This window comes from Mytilus trossulus, unplaced genomic scaffold (genome assembly GCF_036588685.1).
Source record: "Mytilus trossulus isolate FHL-02 unplaced genomic scaffold, PNRI_Mtr1.1.1.hap1 h1tg000070l__unscaffolded, whole genome shotgun sequence".
Taxonomy (NCBI): Eukaryota; Metazoa; Mollusca; class Bivalvia; order Mytilida; family Mytilidae; genus Mytilus; species Mytilus trossulus.
Window position 1 is genome coordinate 5,265,383 of NW_026963294.1, and position 7,628 is coordinate 5,273,010.

The window sequence follows — 7,628 nt, forward strand, 5'->3', positions numbered from 1 at the left end:
TGATTAACGAAACTGAAAAGATAAACAACAGTCCTTAAAAATCAACATAGAAAACTCAAGACTGAGCAACACGAATCTCACCACGAACCGGGGGTGATTATAAAGAGATTCGGAAGGGTAGGTTGGTCTTGCCCCCCATTTGCCTATGGAAAATCTTGCTTTATTTTATTATATCTTAGAACTTCTCTTAACAGAAAATGATGGAAAAGATAAATGTATTTTTATCTATGTTTTTATCATGTTCACTAAAAACTTAGTAACACCAAAACTGAGGGTGATATTAGGTCCTCCGGAGGGGTAGGTAGATCTTGCTTCACATGTGGCACCCTTTGTGTCGCCCTTGTGAGTATAAACCCTCGATAAGTCTTATTCGGTAGGTCACATTCGTGAAAAGTGGAAGGGATTGTAGTTACGACATTATGAACATATTCGCTATCATCTGTGAAACTGATATTCTCTAATGGTCATCCATCTCCGTATAGCCTTGCTTTAATGCATATTCATATCAGCACAGAATTGTCAAAAGAGCAGTGATCGAGCAGTATAACAGTATATGCCTATAACAGCAGGATGAAATTATCAACGATAGAATGTTTAGGATAACTTTGTACATTCAATATTTGCAATTTTCTTTTATTGGAGTATTTTTATCTGTAATTTGATAATTAAACTAAACATAAGTTTCGGTATTTAATAATTAAGAAAACATCTATAATGAACAGAAGTAATCCCCCCCCCCCACCCCCGCTTAAAGCTTTGGATCCACGCCTGATCTCGTTTTGGCGTCCGTAAAATTTACGATGGAATGATTTTAACTTCACTATTGAAACTCATATCGTATCAATTGGGTGATATATACTTTGTATGCAGGCGCTGCTGGAATTTTGCTACATAGAAATGGAAAGTTCACATTTGGGAAGCTGAAATCATCTCTTTTGTCGTACAGTTTTGTTTTCAACCGACCATCATCAGCAATATATTTATGTTAGTCGAGATATCGGTCAAACTTGTCTGTATCTGATGTATCCTCATCTCTAGTTCGATGGTATAGAATAGTTTAATATAGTCATCAAATGTAAAATTATTTAGTGAGAGATCATCATCTATGTAGCGGAATGTAGAGTTTAAGGACACTGCTAATTTCTAAGAGGGGCACAGTTGGTTCCCATGGAAATGCCGAATGTATATTGAAAAAAGACGTCCTCCGAATGTAACAAATATGTTGTCAATAAAGAAATCAAGCATCTTGATATATCAGTTTCAGCGACTTTTTTTTTGCATCATAGTAATGTTTTACAAAGTAGTATTTATCCCTCCCTTAGACAAGATACTTGTATTTCCGTTAGCCATTCTTTTTTTATGAAACAAAACAATACCAACTCTTTCATTTTTCTTTTAGCTTTGATCTGGGAATACTTGTGTAAAGTGTAGAAAAATCAAATATATTAACGTATAAATATATTATACAATTGCAAAATAAATGAATTTAAGATTGTATCTACTCTAAAAGAAATGTTTTAGTATTCAAAATCTGATTCATGCCACCTCTGGAATATGTAGTTTCACAATAAGTTTGAAACACGGCTTTGATTGCTGCTAAAATTGATGTTGATAATTTAGAAAGGGGTTTCGTGGATTACTTGAAAAACCCACCAATATACCATTGGTTGTAAAGGACACTTATGTAGTTAAGGTTTTCCATAAGAATTTCAAATTTCAAATTTAAGGAACTCAGGCTCTCCCTTGACACCATTTGCGAGTATGGTCTTGAGAAAACGATGATAGTCCGTCAGAAGGGGACGATAAATGGCTGACCCGTGTTAAGAGAGAGCCATATCTCTTGCACGTTAAAGACACCCTTGTAGATTTCGAAAAAGAGTAGGCTAATGCCGCTACAAGGCAGCACTCGCACCCGCAAAGTGGAAAAGGATTAATATAAGTTGCAAAACCTTGTTTCCCAATCCACTATTAATAAATATGTTTAAACTATAAGATTCTGTTTCTTCATCTTGGTTGAAATTCCAAAGGGAAATAGAACAGATCTATGATAATCAAGGATGTCCTCCTAAGTTAGTGTCGTGGAAGTATATGTTGAGTTTTCTAGTGAATTGTCAATACCTAATTCGTTTATCAAGCAGTTTGTGATTTACAAACAAAAACGATGTTGTTTTGAGCTTTATCTGTTGGGACAACAACATATTTGTCATAGAGGTAGGACAAGTGTTTTGCAACATTTCGTTCTTTAACGATTGAAGAAGCATGAGTGTTGATAGATTAATTCAGTTTCTTAATTCTGATTTGTATTAATGACCAAACACTGCCTTAATCCATTCATTGGGAAGGAGTATCTTCGTCTTCTTTCTCGAGTTATCAAATATATCGTGTCTATGTATGTTGGCGTTTGTTCACACGATACAATTAACCAAACGACAGCCGATTTCAGTGTTCGCAGGGTGCCATTTTGATCGAAACATAAGCAAACAATCGGATAGACATCGGATGGAAAATCGACTTTATAAACCCATGACTAACATGGTGCTGTTTTGTTTTGTCTGTCCCATTTCATATAAATTCCGTCTTTCTCTTGTCAACTACTCCATTCATCAATCTTGTCTTCCACTCTTTTGCTGTAGCCATGGAAAGGACATGTTGATTAAATCATATAAGTTGATTTATATAACAATAAAGTTTGAATTGAATTAAATGTCTATTTTCCAAAAGTCATTTATCCTTTGATTGTAAAAATCTAACATAAGTGGTAAATATGCACCAGCTGCACCTGAATATATATTTCTTCGTATAAAAGATACATTACAATTTACATTATAATATGAGTTTTTTTCAATTTTAATTGCTCTGATTTTCCATGGTATGGCAATACTATATAAAAAGATTTAAAACTAGACGAACAACTTTATAATTTGCTGTTTGTTGACTATATATGGATAGTGTATTTAATCTCGCATGTTGAAAGAAGACCCTTGAACTCTTATATAAATATATATATTTTGAACGACATGAATTAAATACGATTTCTCAATGTAAAACCTTAACCTTGTTAGAATTCTACTTTCAAAGAAATGTGAGTAATAAATTAAAGAAATGAGAAAATATCAATTGAAAAAAACTCTAACGGAACAGAAAAACAAGATCATAACCATTAGGGAGGAGACGAAAGAAAAAGTAAAGTCGACGAAAGATTTGGAATTTTAAAACTACGTATATACTTAATAACGCAAATTTTAAAACAAATTAATTTTAACGTACTTGAACATAGTAAATGTGTGGGCTTCTCTTTGAAGACCGTACTTGGACCTATATTATTTTATTATAAAATTGTGACTTGGATGGAGAGTTGTCTCATTGGCACCCATACCACATCTTCCTATATCTATGAACGATATGGTATCGCAACCGCTGCTCATCCCTCGTTGTAATCAGATTCCAGTTTTCCTCATCTGCATACATTATAATTAGGGTCGTTTAGGGGGTACTTCCATGACGAGTAACGATAAAATCTTGCAAAATGACGTTAACTATGTATCTGCCTGTCCCAAGTCAGGAGCCTGTAGTTCAGTGGTTGTCGTTTGTTTATGTGTTACATATTTGTTTTTCGCTCATTTGTTGTACATAAAAAAAAGGCCGTTTGTTTTGTCGTTTGAATTGTTTTACGTTGTCATTTCGGGGCCTTTTAAAGATGACTTTGCGGTATGGGCTTTGTTCATTGTTGAAGGTCGTACAGTGACCTATGGTTGTTAATTTCTATGTCATTTTTATCTCTGGTGGACAGTTATCTCATAGACAATCATACCACATCTCTTTTATATTACCGGTAATTTTGGTGCATGACGATAACATGTACACTTTCTTTTCTTAGACGATTTTGACGAATCACAAAAATAACAGTACCGATAGTTATTTGAGACCTCTGATGAATCACTTTAAGGATATTTTGACGAATCACGATAACTTTTTTAACCAATATAAAACCAGTGATAGCCGAAAATGACCGTTGGGCGCCTGACGGTAAAGGGCAGTACTACCCTCTATAGATATATTATATATATTATCGCCACTTTGTATATGCATGAATGAAACTTTATGTACGTTAGGGAAATCAAATAACGAATATATAGCACATTCACGCATACATTTTGTTTTTCTTTCTCAAAACACAAAGTCCAACATAAAAACAATGCGTCTAACATTAATCTTGAACTTCATAGAACAATTTGTTGATTTACACCAATTATATACAGACGGTTCTCTTATCTTATGAAATTTCAACGTCTAACCTTAGACTGTATCCGGGCTATACATTCAGAGCAGAACATGGATGTATAGTGAAATCCATATTATAAAACGCATGGTATAATAGTCGATTTGCAACATTACAAAATTGTTATTTTCATTTGAAACATGCTTCCTTTTTTTGCTATCTATATATAGATGAGTTGTACCGTGCAATCTCTTTGAAGGGGGCTGGCACGTTTGCACTCCATAAGGTTGACCTGCCCTTGATTTGTATACTGTACCAGTTCAAACAGATACACGGTAAGCAAACTTTTGAACTGAATTTTAATGTACATATTGTTAAGCGTTTACTTTTCTACATTGGCTAGAGGTATAGGGGGAGGGTTGAGATCTCACAAACTGTTTAACCCCGCCGCAGTGTTGCGCCTGTCCCAAGTCAAGAGCCTATGGCATTTGTTAGTCTTGTATTATTTTAATTTGAGTTTCTTGTGTACAATTTGGAAATTAGTATGGCGTTCATTATCACTGAACTAGTATATATTTGATTAAGGGGCCAGCTGAAGGACACATCCGGTGCGGGAATTTCTCGCTGCATTGAAGATCTGTTGGTGACCTTCTGCTGTTGTATTTTTTCTATGGTCGGGTTGTTGTCTCTTTGACACAGTACCCATTTCCATTCTCAATTTTATTTCGTAACTAAAATTGATCTGTTGGTTTTTTTTGTCTAGTAAACATAAAAAAGAATATGTGTCAATGAGACAATTCTCCACAGGAGACCATAATGACACAGTTCTAAATTAACAACTATAGCTAGGTCACTGTACGGCCTTCAACAAGGAACAAAACCTTACCGCATAGTCAGCTATGAAAGGCCCCGAAATGACAAATGTTTCTAACAATTCAAACGAGAAAACTAACGACCAATTCAATAAACAAAACAAAAAACGAAAAACAAATATGTAACACAGTAACAAACGACAATGTCAACATGTAATTATATAAGATGTCAAGTAATGGCGGACGAATAGCAATAAGGTGATTTGATCGAGTTTTAAACTTATTTGAGTCTTTCTATGTTATATCGTCTTCAAGAAAAAGTCACTATAATTTCTTTCTGTTTGAGTGAAGAAAATAACGCAAAGAATACGTGACGTTCTTATATGATATTCTTCTCTCTTTCTAATTACTTATGTTACATGTATGTTGACACCTTCGTCATTACTTCTAAACGTTTAGTACCTTTTTATAAAAAAAAAAAGTATACTAAGCTTAAGTTTAGCGTGTTCTTTCGCTTGTAGGAAATTTATAGTATCTCATGAAAGTTGGATATTTTCACTATTTCCATAAATACATACGACGCTCTCAGTCATGGAAACGAAAGAAAAAATAATGTACTTTAAACCACCAGTTTAACAAGGATGCACTTTTTCATAAGATTTAGCTATGACGAATTTATCACGATAATTTAATATTAAGTTATTTTTTTCTGCTTTGCGGAAATTATTAAGTTGTACTTGTAAAGATTACCAAACATGATTTTTTTTCATTTTCTTTGAAATATATGCAAATATTACAAACAGTGCACTGTGGGCGGAAACATTACTTTTATGCAAATGAATTGATACCGATAATTGACAATATATGTTTACACTTCGGGCCAACCAAGCATGGATCGAAGCTAGTTAACTCGTTTTCAAACTGAACTGACGAATATCAATTTTGATTTATTTCAAGATTTTCCAAGAGGTTATATTAAAAAAATGAGAATAAAATGGGAAATCTGCCAAAAAAGACAACAACCCTACCAAAGTGCATGAAAGCAGCCAAGTCCATCAATGGGTTTTCAACACCGCGAGAAAATCACTCACACGCGTAAGGCCAGCTTCAGTTGTATTACTAGTATTGTTTATAGTATTTGTTACACATCCTCAAATAAGTGGCATAGCTCTTGAAATAATATATGAAATGCAAACTCATGGCTTGTATGGTTCAAATATTTGTATACTGTTTTTTTTTAATTTGTCTTCACTGTTTTTAGCTCACCTGGCCCAAAGGATCAAGTGAGCTTTTCTCATCACTTGGCGTCCGTCGTCCGTTGTCCGTCGTCTGTCGTCGTTAACTTTTACAAAAATCTTCTCCTCTGAAACTGCTTGGCTAAATTAAACCAAACTTTTCCACAATCATCATTGGGGTATTTAGTTTAAAAAATGTGTGGCGTGACCCGACCAACCAACCAAGATGGCCACCACAGCTAAAAATAGAACATAGGGGTAACATGCAGTTTTTGGCTTATAACTCAAAAACCAAAGCATTTAGAACAAATCTGACAGCGGTTGAATTGTTAATCATGTCAAGATCTATCTGCCCTGAAATTTTCAGATGAATAGGACAACCCGTTGTTGGGTTACTGCCCATGAATTTTAAGGAAGTTTTGTCCGTTTCGCTTATTATCTTGAAAATTATTATAGAGAGAGATAAACTGTAAACAGCAATAATGTTCAGCAAAGTAAGATCTACAAAAACGTCAGCACGATCAAAATGGTCAGTTGACCCCTTAAGGAATTATTGCCCTTAATAGTATTTTTTACCAGTTTTTTCGTAAATTTTGTTATCTTTTACAAAAATCTTCTCCTCTGAAACTACTTGACCTTTAACCAAACTTAGCTACAATCATTATTTGGGTATCTAGTTTAAAAAATGTGTTCGATGACCCGGCCAACCAACCAAGATGGCCGCCATAGCTAAAAATCGAACATAGGAGTAAAATATAGATTTTGGCTGATAACTCTGAAACCAAAGCATTTAAAGCAATTAAACAAGGGATTAACTTGTTTATTTATTAAATATCTATCTATCTATAATTTTTTTTAAATTATCTGTTTTTGATCATTATCTTGAATACTATTATAGATAGAGATAAACTAAACTGTAAACAGCAATAATGTTCAGCAAATCAAGAACTACAAATAAGTCAACATGACCAAGATGTTCAGTTGACCCCTTAAGGAGTTATTGACCTTTATAGTAAATTTTAAACAATTTTCATGAATTTGGTAAATTTTGGTAAGTTTTTACAAAATATTTTCCTCTATAACTAAAGGGACAAGTTTATTACAGATAGAGAAAATTGTAAGTATATAATACCAGGATCAACCATTTTGAATCGCATGTGATTTGACCTGTGGATAAATTCAGTTTATATTCATCATCTCGACTACTTTTCAATGTTTTATTTTACATACATGTTTCTGTATACATTCTCTTACATGTCTTATATTCTTGTATCATATATACGCATCGCTCTCTGCCACGTATACATTTAGAATTATTTACAAAAACTCTTTTGAGTGGTTCGATGTTGGCCTGTTGAAAAG